Here is an 18,128-nt window from a genome sequence, read left to right on the forward strand (position 1 = left end):
TGGAGCAACATTTGGGCTATGTGGGTCTGGTGCCTCGCACCGTGTGCAGGTAGCTCTACTGCAACATTACTGCCAAGCTCTGCGCATGCTGCCTTGACACGGTAGGGTACTCGCGTGGGCCTGGGGCTGTGGTGCCCGTTTGTTATTGTAGGGCCTCTCGTGGGCCGTGGGGCTATGATGCTGCTTTGTTATGGTAGGGTCGCTACCCACCGCACACCCGCTTCGCAGCAGTGTCAGGAGCTGCACGTCGTGCAGGGGGCAGCGTGGCCCAACCCCACTGAGCTATTGCCCTGCTGCACTCAGGCACCACCTGCAGACTGGGATGTTATGACCAGCATGATCCTGGCTTGCAAAAAATAAAGGACCAGAATTGTCTTGGCATGTTTAAGCTTTTAAATGAACAAAAGTTGCCTCTGATGAGCCCCTACCCTGCTCTCCGTTGCTTGCCAAGTCGTTGCTTTGCTCCATTTCTGGTATTTACAAGCCTTTAAAACCAACCCCAAATTAAAATAAGTGAATTGATTATTTCCCCCAGCCCTGATTACCGGCTGCAGCGGCTGGAATCGCTCCTACTAATGCTGCCGCTTCGGCTTTCACAAACAGCGTATAAATAAAGATCTCTAGTCCGGCTTCATGGGTTACAATTATGCTCCCCCTTCCAGCCTTATCAGGGTGACCTTTCAGGGAGATGGCAGAGTGCTAGATGCAATACAAATGTGCTCTCGGGCAGCGGCCTCTGCAGATGGGTAGGGGGCAACCTCACCCCATTGATTTCCCCCTCCCCCCTGCCCCCTGGGCTTTGCACTGGGAGTGAATACAAATATTTTGCATTGTAATGGGGCCGGTTAATCCTAGTGCACGGTTATAGGGTAGGAATGGAACAGAGGAGCGGCCAGGGTGGTGGGGGGAAGGGGCAGTGCGTGTGCAGAGGCAGGGATCTAGGGGAGCGGCCCAGGACCCCTCTGCAACCCCCCACGGGCAGCGAAAGACAGGAGTGACTTGGGGTGCGGAGCCTGCTCCCCTGCCATAGGGACACCCTGCAGCCCCATGCACTCTGCTCCCCCACAGCCAGAGGGGCAGTGCAGGGGGGAGCCCTGGCACCGCCCGCTGGCAGTCTGCACTCCCTGCTCTGGGGTGGGCGTGGAGATGAATGGGGTGCTTGGCTTTCCAGGATCCAGCCCCAAGCTGCGGGAAATGTAAATAAGCAAATGTGCATCTAAATATTTGTCCTCGGTGAGCAGCTTGGGTGAGATGTGGGGGCCAGGATTCTACTGGGTGGGGACTGAGAACCCATTCCCTGCCCCCATGGCAGGGTTGCTTTGCTATTTGACAGGAAACACCCCTGCTTTACCCTTTCCCCACCCAAACCTTCTCCTGAGATCAGTGGGAGATGGGCCATCAGGACTCCTTTTGTTGCCGGCTCCGGGAGGGGCGTGGGGTCTAAGGGTTAGAGCTGGTGGGCAGGGGATCAAGACTCTTGGACCCTGTTGCTATGTATGGAAAGAGTTGTGGTCCAGTGGCGAGAGAAGGGGACCATAACAAATGGGCAAGTGTGCGACCCTACAATAACAAACTGGCATGCACACACCCTCAAATAACAAGGACTTGCTACATTTACAATGACAACCTGGCACCGGCTTCGCTTCTGTAACCAGCTTGCATGGGCATAACCCTGCAAATAGCAGACTGGCACGTACGTAGCCCTACAATAACAAACTGCTGTGTGTACACAACTCTACCATAACAAGGGGTGTGTGTGCTTGTGTGTGATGGTACAGTAACAAATCACTGTGCACAACCCTACCATAACAGCCGGGTATGTGTGCAACCCTCCAATAACAAACTGCAGTGTGTGCTCACAACCCTACCACAACAATGAGGTACATGCGCAAGCCTACCGTGTGTGTGACGGAAATAACAGCTTTCAGTTCCCAGCTTCCCCATGCAAAGCCGGGGATGGGGGCGGGGAATGAATGATTGTAACACTCCGATCACGCTAGGGACGGGATGTTTGTGTTAAGAGTCATGGGAAGAGCTGGGCCGACTGCAGGAGAAGGGGGAAATCTTTCCCAATCTCACGCTTTCCCAGCCCCTGCCGTGTCCCTTCCCCCCCCCCCCCCCCCGGGAAATGGCCAGCAGAACTTGCTGCCGGGGGTGGCTTTCGCTGGTGGGAACTGAGCCATTGTGGGAGCGTCTGGGCTGCGTCCGCAATCCAGTGTGGCGAGAGGGCGCCTGGCTTCAGAAACCAGGGCCAGAGGGAGCAATGCTGCTTCACACCAGCCAGGGATCCGGCCCCTTTGCAGGCCTGCGTCTCGTGGAATCGTTTTTGCCTGTGCAAAATGCTGCCCAAGTAGAAGAGACGTGGATCACACACACGAGGAGGTGGGGCATGGGGATCATCCTTGAGATGCTGGGGGCACTGGCAGAGATCAGGCCTTGAAGCTCCAGGGGGATTGGACACTGGGGCAATCAGATCCTGCGACACGCTGCAGGATCAGGCCCTTGATGTTGAAACATTCCCGATTAGTATTAATCCCTTAAAGATAAAGGCGCAATAAAACCCCACACGGAGGTCAGGTTGGAGCCTCTGGGTGGGTTACAGAAGATGTATTTAGTGGAGGAGGCCAGGCCGACACTTTAAATGAGAAAACCAATCATTGTTCCAAAGAAGAATGAGGTGGTCAGCAAACAGGCCGGGCAGTTACCGCTTCCACAACACTGCCCCTGTGTTTGCATCCCGCTCACACTAACAATTATTCTCACACCCACCGAGGAGATAGTGGGTCGGTGGGCGCTCGGTCCGCTGACAACAGAGTGAAGGACACCTGGTAACCCCCTTGGCGTGTTAATTGGAGCGCGCCTCTATTTTAACAAAACTACTCCTGTGATAAGCCATCATCCCACTAATGAACATCAAACTGCCCCGCATCCTAGTCCCCTTTCCGCCACCTCCTGATTGGGGCTTTACGGGACACGTTATTTGAAATAGCATCTGCACCCGTTGTGGGCAGCGCTGTTGTAGCCGTGCGGGGCCCAGGATATCAGAGAGACACGGTGGGAGAGGGCATATATTTTATTGGACCAGCTTCTGTTGGTGACAGAGATGAGCTCTCGAGCTTCCCCAGAGCTCTTCTTCAGGGCTGGGAAACGTCCTGAGGGTCACAGCTAAATACAAGGTGGGGCAGATTGGGTTTCAAGGGGCCATTCGAGGTAAAGTGGCCCCTTAACACCCCTGAAGGCCTAGGGGGGAGGAAAGCAGCTGGGTGGGGTTGTCAGTGGGTCACAGACGGGGCAACAGACGCTCCCTAAAAGTGTGTGAGGGGGGCACTGATGCCCAAACTGTGGCCCCGTTCCATGGTGCGATCTGGTGCAGGGTCCTTGTTTGGTGAAGGTGGTTTTGCGTGTGTTAAGGTGTGTATCCCAGACTTTCTCCTTGGAGCATATTCTGTGGTACTGAGGCCCTGGCTGTAGGTAACAGATTTCTTGGTGTGTTTGGGGTGGTTACTGGATCTATGAAGGTAGGTGTGGCTCGCGGTGGTGTGCCGTGCAGGGGCGGGGCTGTTGGGGTAGAGGCGGAGCATGGGGTGGGGCCTGGGGAAGGGGTGGAGCAGGGGCGAGGCCTTGGGGGAAGAGGTGGGCAGGGGTGGGGTCTTGGGGGAAGAGGCTGGGCAGGGGTGGGGTCTCGGCGGCCCAGTTACCAGCCATTAGAAAGGTGGTCAGCCTATCCATTACGGAAGCTGGTTGCGATGTCCAGGAAGTGGATGCTGGTGTGGGAGTGTTCCTGAGAGAGTTTAATGGACGGGTGGGGGTTGTTGAAGTTGTGGGACGTATCATGGAAAATATCATCCATGTGTCTCAGGTGTATCATTGGTTTCATGGTACATTTTTTCCAGAAATATGTGTTCACTACTTACGCTAAACCATCTGTTCCGTCTTATATTTCGCTGGGACTCTCTGAGTACGTTTCCAGCCCCGGAGAAGAGCCTGTGTAGCTTGAAAGCTTGTCTCTCTCACCAACAGAAATTGGTCCAGTAAAAGATATTCCCTCCCCCAGCTCGTCCATCTGCACCAGTCTCCTTCCCATACTATCACTATAGATAGCGGTTTAATAAAACATTCACAGTTCTTAAAAACACTCGTTAAAAGCCCTGCAGAGACCAGTTATAACCAAAACAGACCCACAGCTTACCCTCGGGTCTTGTCCTTGTCTCCAGCTCATTTTTAACTTTCTCACACTACCGACCTCAATTTCCCACACTGCTCGAGTTGGGCTAATTTCTACTTAACCTAAGCTACACCCGAGGCACCTGGGGAGTTTGGATGCCTGCTGCGGGTTCCGGAGGAGGTGGGGTGATCGAACCCAAGGGCACTAATTTGGATTGCAGTTGCCAGGTGTTTTCTTACAGTCAGACACTCCGGTCGTTGTCCCCGGTCCAGCCCTGGTGAGGGCTGCGGTGGTTCACTGTGGGCCCTGTCTCTGTGGCTTTGGCTACACTGCAACGAAAAGCCCGCGGCAGCAGGTCTCCGAGCCTGGGTCAATTGACTCAGGCTCATGGGGCTAACGGTAGCAAAGGAGACATCTGAGCCTAGGTTCCGAGACCCCGCAAAGTGGGAGGGTCTCATAACCCTGAGATGGGCACTGTGGGTCTGTAATTGCAGTGTAGACGTATCCAGTGTGATCAGACCCCTGTTGCCAGGGCTGGCCCTGCTGTGAAAGCCACGCAGTTGGCGTTGGTGGCCCTTTGGGCTGCGTGTGGGGGCAGAGTGAGCGGGCCAGGCTGACAACAGGCACGGTGGAGTCGCACCAGTGTGGCCTTGAGCACTGCATCCCGTCATGCGGGTATCAGCTGGGCTTTGCTTATCTGGCACCTTGCGAAACAGCCACGGCGGGCAGGGTTGGCTGCTTTTACAGAGGGGAAAGAACTTGTTCCCTGTCACACAGGAAATCATAGAGATGAGAACCCAGGAGTCCTGATGGACAGGTTCATCTGCTTTAACCACTAGACCCCACTCTCCTCCCAGAGCTGGGAATAGAACCCAGGAGGCTTGACTCCCAGTCTCCCTTGCTCTAACCACTAGACCCCACTTCTCTACCAGAGCCGGGGATAGAACCCAGGAGTCCTGATTCCCAGCCCCCCCTTGCTCTAACTACTAGACCCCACTCCTTTCCCAGAGTTGGGGGTAGAACCCAGAAGTCTGCAACATTACAGAGGACAAGGGGTGGTGAGAGGGCAATTGTAACAAACCTGGAACTTGCTTTTGCCGAGGGCTGGGGCACAGGGACGGGTGGATGGAGGAGCTGGATGGGTGAGGGGGGAAAGGCCCCCCCCGCATCCTGCATGGAGGAGACTCAGCCATGTGGGTGAGGTCTGATCAGAGCCCCCACCCTTCCCTAACCTTGCAGCCCTGAGGCTCCAGCCTCCCTGCTGAGCCTGGCTTGTCCCCAGAGATGATGGCCCTGCTGCTCTGCTCTGCTGGTGTTTCAGGCCTGCTTTGCAGTGGGGTGTGCCCGGGGGTGGGGGGCGTGAGGGAATCGGGCTCCGTCTGTGGCTGATGGGGGATAGCAGGGAGGGGTGTCTCAGCCATGGTGGGGATGGTGCCCTGACACGCTCCTCTGCTCCGAGGCCCTGGGCCTGCATGGTCACTGTCACTTGCTGCTTTGGGCTAGTGCCCAGACAAAGGGCTTGTGGACAGATCCGGGGCCCGTTCCGGCTTCTGCTGCTGACTCTAATTGTGACCTTGGAGGAATCGCTCCATCTCTCCAGGCCCCACCTGTGGGACAAGGGCACTTCCTGTGTCTGTAGAGACCGGGAGCTCTTCAGGGCGGTAACTGGCTCTCACTCTCCCCGGGCAGCGACCTGCTCGACAGGGCCCTGATCTCGGTCACTCTGTGTCTGGGCAGCACCTGGCACCAGGGGGCCCTGATCTCGGTTACTTCGTGTCTGGGCAGCGTCTGGCATGACAGAGCCCCGATCTTGGTCACTCTGTGTCCATGCAGCACCCGGCATGGGGGGGCCCTGATCTCGGTTACTCTGTGTCTGGGCAGCGCCCCCACAATGGGGCCCTGATCTCAGTTACTCTGTCTGGGCAGCACCTGGCACAACGGGGCCCCGATCTCTGTTATTATGTGTCCGTGTAGCACCTGGCATGACGGCCCCTGATCTCGGCTAGAGCCTCTAATACTGATAAGAATTCTAACGTTGGTTGTTGCACCCCATTTCTAGCTGGGAGAGATGGGGAGTGCTGTGGGGGGGATTCAGAGCGATTGATTTGTGCCCCCTCCTTTGTAGGCAGTCGGCCGACGGCCTGGAGAGACCAGTGCTTTGGCACCGGGAGCAGTCCGGCCCGAGCCCATTGTTTATGGCCATGGTGTCCTTAGGTTTGGCTCTGTCTCCTGCCAGCGATTACCTCATGCTAACTGCTCACTTTAATTAGAGTAGGGGGGCAGCTGCCAGGAGCCCCCGTGCCTTCAATCCAGCAACTGTGTGAACAGAAGAGCTGCCTGAAATCGCCTCCCCTCCACGCCAGCCTCCCTGGGGGATGGGCAGGGGCAGTGGAGTGTGGGGAGGGGCATTTGCCCTTGTAACAAACCAGAGGATCCAAGCAGGTAGCAGCCAGCTTACAAGAGTTGCAGAGCTCCAGGCTGGAGCTGTGGGGGAGTCAGGGGTCTGCTATTCGCCCCCGGGCAGGCAGGCAGGCAGACCGTCTCCCGCCCCGTCCACCCCTCTGCTCTTCTCCCTGGGGTGAAGGGTTCTGATGCAATGGGTCGGAGCTGCCGATCTTGGAGCCACGGCATTGCTCGAATCAGGATGTCTCACAGCGTTATTTGCTTCCTGATATTGTCACAGACACTCTCAGGTCCCTCCCTTCCCTCATCAGAGCCGGGCCAGAGGCTGAGAAGGGGAGCCGATGGTACCTGGCATCCGCTGGGATGATTTAGAGCCAAGCCCGGCAGAGCAATCAGACGCTGCCATGCTGCAGCCTGGAGCAGTGGCCTGAGCTGACTCCCTCATGCTGCACTGATGACCCCCCACCCCCCCAGAAACTGGGCTGAAATCCCAGAAACTCATCCCACTTGCTGGGCATGACAGGGTTCCAGGTGCGAAGGGCTAATTTGCTAGCCTGATCCAGCCTTTGTCTTCCTGTGTGCCCTAAAAGGTTGTGCAGCGTTGTGGGGTGGTTGCTAAACCACTGAAGCGCTCCACCCCAGAGGTGGCTGCATTTCAGTCCCAGGCAAGCAATCCCTCAAAGCAATCTCAAACCACTGCACCCCACTCCCTTCCCAGCACTGGGCAATAGAACCCAGGAGTCCTGACTCCCAGCCATGCCCCCCGGCTCTAACCACTGCACCCCACTCCCTTCCCAGCACTGAGAAATAGAACCTAGGAGTCCTGACTCCCAGCCATGCCCCCCCAGCTCTAATCACTGCACCCCACTCCCTTCCCAGTATTGGGCAATAGAACCCAGGAGTCCTGACTCCCAGCGACGCCCCCCGGCTCTAACCACTGCACCCCACTCCCTTCCTAGCACTGAGAAATAGAACCCAGGAGTTCTGACTCCCAGCCATGCCCCCCCCGGCTCTAACCACTGCACCCCACTCCTTTCCCAGCACTGAGAAATAGAACCCAGGCGTCCTGACTCCCAGCCACGCCCCCCCCCCGGCTCTAACCACTGCACCCCACTCCTTTCCCAGCACTGAGAAATAGAACCCAGGCGTCCTGACTCCCAGCCACGCCCCCCCCCGGCTCTAACCACTGCACCCCACTCCTTTCCCAGCACTGAGAAATAGAACCCAGGCGTCCTGACTCCCAGCCATGCCCCCCCCGGCTCTAACCACTGCACCCCACTCCCTTCCCAGCGCTGGGCAATAGAACCCAGGAGTCCTGACTCTCAGCTCTCTGCCCTAGCCATTAGACCTTGCTCGTTGCCAGAGCTGGAAACAGAATCCCGCAGCCCCAACTCCCAGCCCTGAACTCTGCCCGCTGCTCCGACCTGCCTTCCCCCAGCTGAACCTGCTCCGATTTCCCCCTCCCCGGGGGACTGCATTAGGAACCTTCTAGCAGCTGCCCCAGCTCACCTTTCTAACAAGCGGAGGGAGCAGGGGAGCCGCCCCTGGGGTGAGGCCGGCCTCCGCAGCTCAGTTCATTTGAGAGCCGGGGCCGTTGAGTGGGGTTTGATTTCCCTCCCGGGATGGCGCGCGCAGGGCTGGGTTTCCGGGGGGGGGGGGAGGGCAGGGGGTGGTTGGTGCTGCAGCAGAACCGCAGGTGCACCGCATTTAATCATTAAGATGTTCGATGAAATCTATCGCCTGCCAAACGCAATCGAGGGAGGCAGCAGAATGCAAACCACCCCGGGCGCGTCCCCAGGGGGGCACTGGGCACCGCTCCCATTAACCCTTTCCAGGGAAGTTAGAGAGAGGGTCCTCCTGGCACAGATCCACAGGGCTGGCCCGTGCTCTGACCTGTAACCAGTCCCTTGCGAGGGACCCCTTTAGCAGGCTGGAACCCCAGGGGCCTCAGTTCCACGGGGGCAGGCCCGGGGCTTGCAAGATGCTGAGACTGGCCCATTGGGCACCAGCGAGCCGGGTCTCTCTCCAGGGCTCCCTGCAGTGAATCCAGCCCAGCCAGACTCCAGCGGGGCGCAGTGCTCTCAGTGGGTACCTGCAGCCACAGCCGACAGCCTTCTCCCAGGATGGTTTGTTCGTCGCCTGGCTGCAGAATCTGAAAGTCCTGAGGCCAGCAAAGAGAGACAAAGGTGGAGCCATGGGCCATGCTGGCTAAGCCAATGCGATCAGCCTGCCATGCTGTCACACAGACTCCATTTAACTTCGCCACCTCGGCTCAGCTTCCCCAGGGAAAATCGCCTTCCTCTGGGCTGCTGTTTGCTTGTGGGCAAGTTCTGGGCATTGTCCCTCTTCGGATTTTCTCTTGGTCCCTTTGGTCTGCCCCTGACAGAGAGACTATTCCGCCCATGCCCCGTCTCCAGCTCTGCTGCAAGAGCACTGTTAACCCCTTTGCGCCCGCTGAGTAGTAATGCAAAATGTGGGGGAAACTGAGGCGCACAGGGGCTTCAGAGCAATACTATGGAAAATTCCCATTTCGCCCTGATAACGCATGAGACACGCGTGCGTCCGCGGGGCCAAATTGGCGAGGCTCCCCCTAAAATAGCACTGTTGCGTAGACAAGTCCTTTGGCATCATCCCCAGCTGGTGATAATATTAGGTGTATTAAGGTAGTGCCGAGATGACCCAGCTGAGATCGGGGCCCCATTAGGCAGGGCACTGTACAGACACAGAGTGGGACACGGTCCCTGACCCCAAGGGTGTAGGCCTAGATGCCTATGGGAGTCAGGTACCTGAATACCTTTGAGGATCTGGGCCTCACAGGCTAAATAGACAAGGAGTGGGCAGGGAAACTGAGGCACGGAGCAAGAACGGGCTTACTCAAGGTCAGTAGGAATAGAGCCCAGGTATGCTGTCTCCCAAGCCACTAGGTAACGCTGCTGCCTTGGCCTGCAAGGATTTTATTTCCTTGGGGCGGTTTAACCCTCGAAAGCCTGTGGTAGTTAGCCGTGAGGAATCCCCCTTGCCACCCGGCCCGTGGAGGAGCAGCCACGTCCCAGGTGCTAGCGGAATTGCAGGCGATGGGGTTAAATTGCCGAAGTCGGAGTGACTCAGAGCCCCAATCAAATCAAATTACCACCCAGCAACCTATTAATCTCCCTCACCCGCGGTTCATCTGCATTGGCTGCCGTGCCCAGAGGCAACAAATTAGATGCTATTTATCAGTAAGCGGGCGAACGGATTAATCAATATGGCATTTACGGTCCCGCTGGCTGCAGGAGGAAGAACCCAAGTGGTAACGAAATTGTTCCAAATTCCCTTCTGTGGCGCGGCGGTGACCCGTTCAGTGACTCAGAGCCCCAATCAAATCAAATTACCACCCAGCCACTGAGGGGCGCTCAGCGGCTGGGTGATGCCAGTGGAGTCTGGCACCGGGATCTGCAGGAAGGGGGGCATTGGAGGAGGTGGTTGTTCTAACGCCCCAATGTGGCACTTGGGGGCGCTGCTGCGGCCTTGTGGCTGAGGCCTGAATAGCAGTGCTGGATGAGTCACCAGCTAAGGCACTGGGCATTAGGGCACCTGGGTTCTAGGCCTGGCTCTGGCAGATCTTCTGCCTCAGTTTCCCCTCCCATCCTTAGTCCGTCTTGTCTGTCTAGATTGTTAGCTCCGAAGGGCAGGGGTATCCCTCACTGTGCATCTGGGCAGTGCCCGGTGCAACGAGGTCCTGATCTCAGGATCATAAGACCAAGGACTGAAGAGTCCATGTGGACAGCCCTCCCCTGCTGGCAGCCACATGGGGTAATTCTAGCTAACTAGCTTCCCCTTAGGGTGTTATCCTGCTGCCCACCACTGAGGTGTCTGGGCACCTTCCACATAAAATCAGGAGCAATAGCAAAGCCCCTAATGGCCTTGATGGAGTCTCTGGCTCTTCTCCCTTTCTGGGCCCGGAACTCTGCTTAGGGTAGGTTTTGTGCGGGATGGGAAGGGATTGGTAGGGTTGGGAGTAAAAGGAGCGTTTGTCCTGTGGCAGAAAGGCTCCCTGGCAGAAGAAGGTGGTGCGACACCTCCTAAAGCTGGTCAGACTCTGGATCCGCATGGTCTCCTCGGGGGGTTTGATCGTATCCCCAGCTCTCCCGCGCCCCAGCCAGCCTTGTCCCGGCTCCGCTCAGCTGTCGCGGGCGTGTGTCGATGGATATTCACTCCCTGAAATTGCTGAGCCATTTGTTGCTGGGAGAATTAGGAGCAGGGCCTCAAACGGGCGGGGGATGCTGAGTGGGGCTGGTGCAGAGACTGGCGCACGGTGGCCTGAGCCACGCAGGGGGTGGGCAGCCGTGTGCCGTACCAGGCTGTCCATCGTCTCCACTGTCGTGGAGTTAGGGGGACCCAGCCTGGAGGTGACAGAGGCCCAGGGCACCAGGGCCGGGAGGAAGGGTGAGCTGGAGGCGAAAGGAATAGCTGCAGGATGGGGGCATGTTACCCAGGGTTTTTAGACCCCACAGCAGGGCAACTTCACTGTTTCACTCAGGCAGCGTCAGGAAATCAATCAGTGGGAACACAGCAATTCCATCTGATAAAAGATTAATGCGAGTAACCGTGCGCTATCTAAAATGCAGTTTATTAGATTTAAGCACACACAGGCAGAAGCAACAGGTTTAGGACACTCCAGATATTTACCTTAATTCTGAAACAATATTGGGTAATTAACAGCGGGTTCGCAGTGGCCAGTTGCTCACCCACTGGGGAAAAACCGGTGTTATGAAAAAACATTCCTTAAAATGGCTTCAGAGGACGGCTTTGAAGTCCACTATATTAGCTAGTTTTTTATAACTCGCTTTTATAAAAGACACAGGTTACAATCACCCCTAGAAAATTATTACATTTTAAAATTTGTAATAAATGTTTCATATTGAAGGCACCCAGACGTAAGGATTTTTATTTACTTAATTTATTTTTACTTTTATTTGTTCACTTGTTTTCCCCCTTTTTCCATTCTAATTAGCAGAAACTGCCAGCTCGTTTTGACCTTGCCTCTAAAAGCTTGCTTTCCAATTAACCCTCTACTGTGTGGTGTTTTATTTGATTAATTTGTGATGGCTGAATGCACATAATATGGTTGCAATTAGTTTGATTACAATCTGGGGTACACACACCCCTTAAATCTGGGGTAACAGGGAGCACCCGCTGTTAGGATCCAGACTGGTCTTGCCCTGGAAAGCGTCAGAGAACTTCAATCTTCAGCCCCTGCCCTTCCCCGAAAATGGTGTTAAATTCACCCCCAAATATGAGAATGATTGGGTGTGGGGGGGAGTGTTAGTCCTGACTCCAAATCCCCTGCTCTAATCATTACACCCCACTCCCTTCCCAGAGCTGGGAAATAGAACCCAGGAGTCCTGACTCCCAGCCCCTGGCTCTAACCACCAGACCCCACTCCCCTCCTTGGGCTAGATATGAAATTCAGGCGTCCTGACTGCTAGCCCTGTGCTGTGCCCACTGACCCATCCTGTCTCCCGCAGCTCTGCCCGCTTTGATTGCCCTCTCCCCTGCTAAACTCCCAGGCTTCAGCCAGAATTTTCACAAGAGCATTGCACGTTGGATGCACATTGCTCTCCATACGCGGTCGTGCACACACACACGCATGCACAAATGCATATGCGCACATCCACACACGTGTGTGAATGCACACGCACATTTCTGCATGCCCCTTCTGAAGATCTGGCTCCTGTTGGGGGCTCTGCACACTTGGCTTCCAGACCCCGAGCCCTCATGGGAGTCAGGCCCATTTCTGTCCCCCGCTAGTTACAGCCCAGAGGAGGTTGGAAAGCTTGGGCTCTCCTGTGGCTTCTGCTCTTTGTCTGCACCTCTCTGGGCTGGGGCGGGCAAGGAGCCAGCGTGGTCGGCTCTGCTTTTGGCTGGAGCCAGCCTGGGGCCGCCCAGAGCTGGTCACTGCCCCTTGGGTCGGGGAGGGGAGGGGGAATGCTTGAATTCCCCAAAAAGGAGAGGGAAAGCAGCTGGTCAGTTTCAAGAGGCGCTCAGGAAGGATCAGGGCTCCAGCCAGTTAGACCTAGGGGTGGGGACTGCCCCAGGGACACCCCCCTGCGAACCGCCACAGCGGAGTGCATCCTCCAGCCTGGGAAACCCCCACTGTCATTGCACAGCTCAGCCCCACGGAGCATGGGCCAGATCCCCAGCATGTGTAAATGGGCATCACTCCGTTGGAGTCAATGGCCAGATCCCCCACGGGGTAAATGCGCGTCACTCCATTGGAGTCAATGGGGTCATAACCCCCGCGGTTTAAATCAGTGAAGTCAATGGAGCTGCGCTAGCTTGCGTCCGCTAACGATCTGGCTCTGTGCCGTGCCCATTAAATCAAACCTGCATGTGCTTAAAGCACCTGGGTGTGTCTCTGAGCTCAGGGCCCAGTGACCAGGCAGGTCCCATCTCAGTTGGGACTTCTAGGCATTAGTGGAATACAAATAACGAATGTAGGGGGGCCGATGCACCGTGGCCCGGCCGCCGGGCAGTTGCCTGCACCAGTGCAAAGTGGAGGGGTGTGGGTGGGAGGGGGGACTCTCTTTGCCATGATGCAAACGACTGGCTGACCACAGGGCGACAGGGCATTGGACCCGCTGAGCCTAGTTCAGGGGAAGGATTCGGGGTGGGAGGGCAGCTGCATGAGCATGCAGGTATCCATGCACGTCCTAGCTTGTGCATAGAGATCAGTGCTCTGTGTGTGTGTGTGTGAGGGTGTGCACCACAGTAATCAGTGCAGCTGAGCACCTCTGGACTGGCTTCGACGAGCGTCGGGCCGGTGAGGTCTGGGCCACGGCGCAGGCTGCAATCCGGTGTCGTTCCCGTGCCCGAGGCGAGTCATAACTTACCCCGTTGCTGACTCTCCCCACACCAACAGTAGTTAGCTGTGATACATTGTGGGCTCTTTAATAATTAAGAAGAAAGTTGGCAGCCCTTAAAATGGCTCCCCGCCTGCGCTAGGATTCACACTGGGGCTGTTACTTCGCCTCCTTAGAAGCCGTGACTTCATTCGCTTCAGCGATGGCTTCCAAGTGCCGCCTGCCACCCACCCCGTCATGTGCCCACAGACACAAACACAGAGACCTGCGTGCAAAACTCCTGCGCACACAAACATGCACACACATATATACCTGCCCACGTGCATGCATCCACACGCACATTCTTGTACATACCTGCACACACGTGCAGGCATCCAGATACACGCTCGTGCACATGCACCCGCCCGAGCACACGTGTGTGCATGCACACGGATGCACGTGCCCAGCCATACCTGTGCGCGTGCCTACACACGTGCAAACACGCCTGCACACACAAATAAGCACACATATGTGCGTGCACACACAAGCCCTCCTCTCCTGTGGAGCAACCCCTCCTTCTTCCACCACATTGTGCAAAGCCGAGCAGGCTTCCTCCCCTGTAGTGGTGGCCTTGCCAGCCTTGAGCGGTGTGAATCCTGTGTCGGTGTCAGCCGTTCACAGCGGCTAAAGGCAGCTGCAGTTTGGTGCAGAATGGGCATTGGCCATGGCAGCCTGGCGTTTTGTCAGGGGCGGGTGCCACAACGGAAATGGGGCTGCCAGCCAGCCAGCTCTGCCCTTGTTAACCCTTTGAGGCCGGCCGTCATTGGGCAGCATGGACTAGTGATTAAAGCACTGGGCTGAGAGTCAGAACTCCTGGGCCCAGTGTGAATCCTGGGGTCAATTCCCTGCCACGTGTCCTGAAGCACATTGAGTTGCCCCACCATGCCTCAGTTTCCCCACCCGTAACATGGGTCTGACAGTGACCACAATAAGCCATTGTTTGTAAAGCACCTTGTAGGGTCTCTCATGGATGCTATTGTAGGGTCCTTCACAGACACTGACTTGTTATTGTAGGGTCTCCTAATGATGCAGCCCGATGCACTCCCCTCTCCCATCCCGCTCACACCACTCCCTGCCCTGACCCTTGGCATTAATAGTGATTTATTGTCTTGAATTTAATTATTTACGTTTCAAATAATAAAGGCGGCTTTAGGAGTCCTGACCTCATTAATGGTCCAGTCGATACAATTGCATGGATGCTTAACGCCCCGCCTCCTCCGGGCTGCTCTGGGCACTAGGCACACTGACCGCCCGGTTGGGGTGAGGGCGGGCAGGAGTCTGAGCTGGGGGGCACTCACCAGCAGGAGAAGACAGGAGTGGGTCTGACCTGGGGGGGGCACGCGCCCAGGGATGGCACAGCATAGCAGCTCCGTAGTTCTCCTTTAACTAAAATCTGTGATGTGCCCGGAACTTATTGCCTTTGAACCCAGGAGTCCTGACTCCCCTGGCCGAGAGACCATGCTCCTTTGAGGAACCCAGGAGTCCTGACTCTCCAGCTCCTCCTTGCTGTAACCACTAGAGCCCTTTCCCCTCCCAGAGCTGGGATCACAGCCCAGGACTCCAGGTTCCCACCCCGCACCCTGCTTTAACCACTAGGCCCCGCTCCGTTCCTAGAGCTGGGAAGAGAACCCAGGTGCCCTGGCTCAGCAATGCTCAAAGGCAGGAGCACGTCCTACTGAACCCCCCCCCCCCACAGCTCCGCACCCCCTGCTGGGGCACTGCACTGGCTCAGAGAAGAGCGCCCTCTGCTGGGGCAGCAGCTGCGCTATTCCCCACCTGTCCCCAGTACTACACAAGGGCTTTGGCTCAGCACTGCCTCCTGTTGGGTCTCCCCTGCCAGGCTGCACTCGTATCGACGCCCCCCACCCGGCGCTGGGAAACACCAGGCTCCAAAGAGTTCACCGGGCCAGGTCTCCTCTCAGCAGCAGCCTGTTGGCTTTGGCTGGGGAGCCAGACCAGGACAAGGGCTGCTGTGGTTTCCTCTTGTCCACCACAGGAATCAGCCACTGGGTATTTGACAGGAGTCAGGACTCCTGGTTCCCAGCCACTCCACTGAGACCAGTGGACCCCACTCCCTTCCCAGAGCTCGGAACAGAACCCAGGAGTCCTGGCTCCCAGCCCCCCACTTTAACCATTAGACCCCACTCCCCTCCCAGAGCTTCATTCCCAGCATTGGGCTTGATGTCAGGACTACTGGGTTCTATTTCTGGCTCTGCTCTGCCCTGTTGTGTGACTGTGGTCACTGTGGGAGGCAGGATAAAAGGGTGGATGGACCCTGGTCTGATCCAGTTCGGAAGTTCCTGTATTTCCTTCCATTAAAACACATAGAGAGTGAGCCCCTAAGAACACCCCACTCATTGCACTGATGGCTGCTGGCTCAGTTGTCAATGAGAACAAGTAGCCTGGTATCATGCGGGGGCCCTGCTCTCAGTTGTGCCAGGCACTGAACACACTCGACAGGCTCTCAGTCAGGGTCTCTGCAGCGCCCGGCACAACGGGGCCCTGCTCTCGGTCGGGGTCTGTGCAGCGCCTGGCACAACGGGACCCTGCTCTCGGTCGGGGTCTGTGCAGCGCCCGGCACAACGGGGCCCTGCTCTCGGTCGGGGTCCGTGCAGCGCCCGGCACAACGGGGCCCTGCTCTCGGTCGGGGTCTGTGCAGCGCCCGGCACATCGGGGCCCTGCTCTCGGTTGGGGTCTGTGCAGCGCCCGGCACATCGGGGCCCTGCTCTCGGTCGGGGTCCGTGCAGCGCCCGGCACATCGGGGCCCTGCTCTCGGTCGGGGTCCGTGCAGCACCCGGCACATCGGAGCCCTGCTCTCGGTCGGGGTCCGTGCAGCACCCGGCACAACGGGGCCCTGCTCTCGGTCGGGGTCCGTGCAGCGCCTGGCACATCGGAGCCCTGCTCTCGGTCGGGGTCTGTGCAGCGCCCGTCACAACGGGGCCCTGCTCTCGGTCGGGGTCTGTGCAGTGCCCGGCACATCGGGGCCCTGATCTCGGTCGGGGTCTGTGCAGCGCCCGGCACATCGGAGCCCTGATCTCGGTCGGGGTCTGTGCAGCGCCTGGCACAACGGGGCCCTGCTCTCGGTCGGGGTCCGTGCAGCGCCCGGCACAACGGGGCCCTGATCTCGGTCGGGGTCTGTGCAGCGCCTGGCACAACGGGGCCCTGCTCTCGGTCGGGGTCCGTGCAGCGCCTGGCACAACGGGGCCCTGCTCTCGGTCGGGGTCTGTGCAGCGCCCGGCACATCGGAGCCCTGATCTCGGTCGGGGTCTGTGCAGCGCCCGTCACAACGGGGCCCTGCTCTCGGTCGGGGTCTGTGCAGTGCCCGGCACATCGGGGCCCTGATCTCGGTCGGGGTCTGTGCAGCGCCCGGCACATCGGGGCCCTGCTCTCGGTTGGGGTCCGTGCAGCGCCCGGCACAACGGGGCCCTGCTCTCGGTCGGGGTCTGTGCAGCGCCCGGCACATCGGGGCCCTGCTCTCGGTCGGGGTCTGTGCAGCGCCCGGCACAACGGGGCCCTGCTCTCGGTCGGGGTCTGTGCAGCGCCCGGCACATCGGAGCCCTGATCTCGGTCGGGGTCTGTGCAGCGCCCGTCACAACGGGGCCCTGCTCTCGGTCGGGGTCTGTGCAGCGCCCGGCACATCGGGGCCCTGATCTCGGTCGGGGTCTGTGCAGCGCCCGGCACATCGGGGCCCTGCTCTCGGTCGGGGTCTGTGCAGTGCCCGGCACATCGGGGCCCTGATCTCGGTCGGGGTCTGTGCAGCGCCCGGCACATCGGAGCCCTGCTCTCGGTCGGGGTCTGTGCAGCGCCCGGCACATCGGGGCCCTGCTCTCGGTCGGGGTCTGTGCAGCGCCCGGCACAACGGGGCCCTGCTCTCGGTCGGGGTCTGTGCAGCGCCCGTCACAACGGGGCCCTGCTCTCGGTCGGGGTCTGTGCAGCGCCCGGCACAACGGGGCCCTGATCTCGGTCGGGGTCCGTGCAGCGCCTGGCACAACGGGGCCCTGCTCTCGGTCGGGGTCTGTGCAGTGCCCGGCACATCGGGGCCCTGATCTCGGTCGGGGTCTGTGCAGCGCCCGGCACATCGGGGCCCTGCTCTCGGTCGGGGTCCGTGCAGCGCCCGGCACAACGGGGCCCTGCTCTGGCCCGGGGTCTGTGCAGCGCCCGGCACAACGGGGCCCTGCTCTTGGCCAGCATGACCATAATAAACATATCAACAGCCAGGGCCCTGGATCTCACTGCAGCGGCTGTTCCGCAGGCTGGATGGAGATCGGCCCCACGCTCCTTGGCCTTGGGCTGGCCAGCACCCAGGGACTTCCAACGGGCTGGTCTTGGCGCTCGCATATGGTGTCACGCTCCACACAGCAAACTTCTATGGGGGGCAATTACCTTCTGCCGAGAACCGTCCGGGAGATCAGCCAAGGGAGCTGGGAAGAACATGAAGGGGGAGGCAGCTTAGCTGGGTCGCTGAGCCCTGGACATCCTTCGCTCCCCCAGGCAGCTTAAACTCTTGATGCTCCTGTGCAGAACGTAGATCATGAGTGAGGCACGAGTTTCTCCAGCCAGGGCATGTTTCCTGGAAAGCCTCTGGGTGATTCAGCCCTGTGGTTCCAAGCTAAAGCCCGTACGAGCCACGAGCTTGGGCTCTCTCTGTTTCCCCACCGTGCTCTGCACCTCTGGAGTCC

The 18,128-nt window shown here is 58.3% G+C and overlaps 1 protein-coding gene across 4 annotated transcripts in view; it reads left to right on the plus strand.

Annotated features, from left to right (window-relative positions):
- The window catches only part of SEMA6C (semaphorin 6C), a 92,275-nt gene that overhangs the window by 7,384 nt on the left and 66,763 nt on the right, over nt 1-18,128 (plus strand). The gene's annotated exons all lie outside the window — the stretch shown is intronic.

This window comes from Lepidochelys kempii, chromosome 24 (assembly GCF_965140265.1).
Source record: "Lepidochelys kempii isolate rLepKem1 chromosome 24, rLepKem1.hap2, whole genome shotgun sequence".
NCBI lineage: Eukaryota > Metazoa > Chordata > Testudines > Cheloniidae > Lepidochelys > Lepidochelys kempii.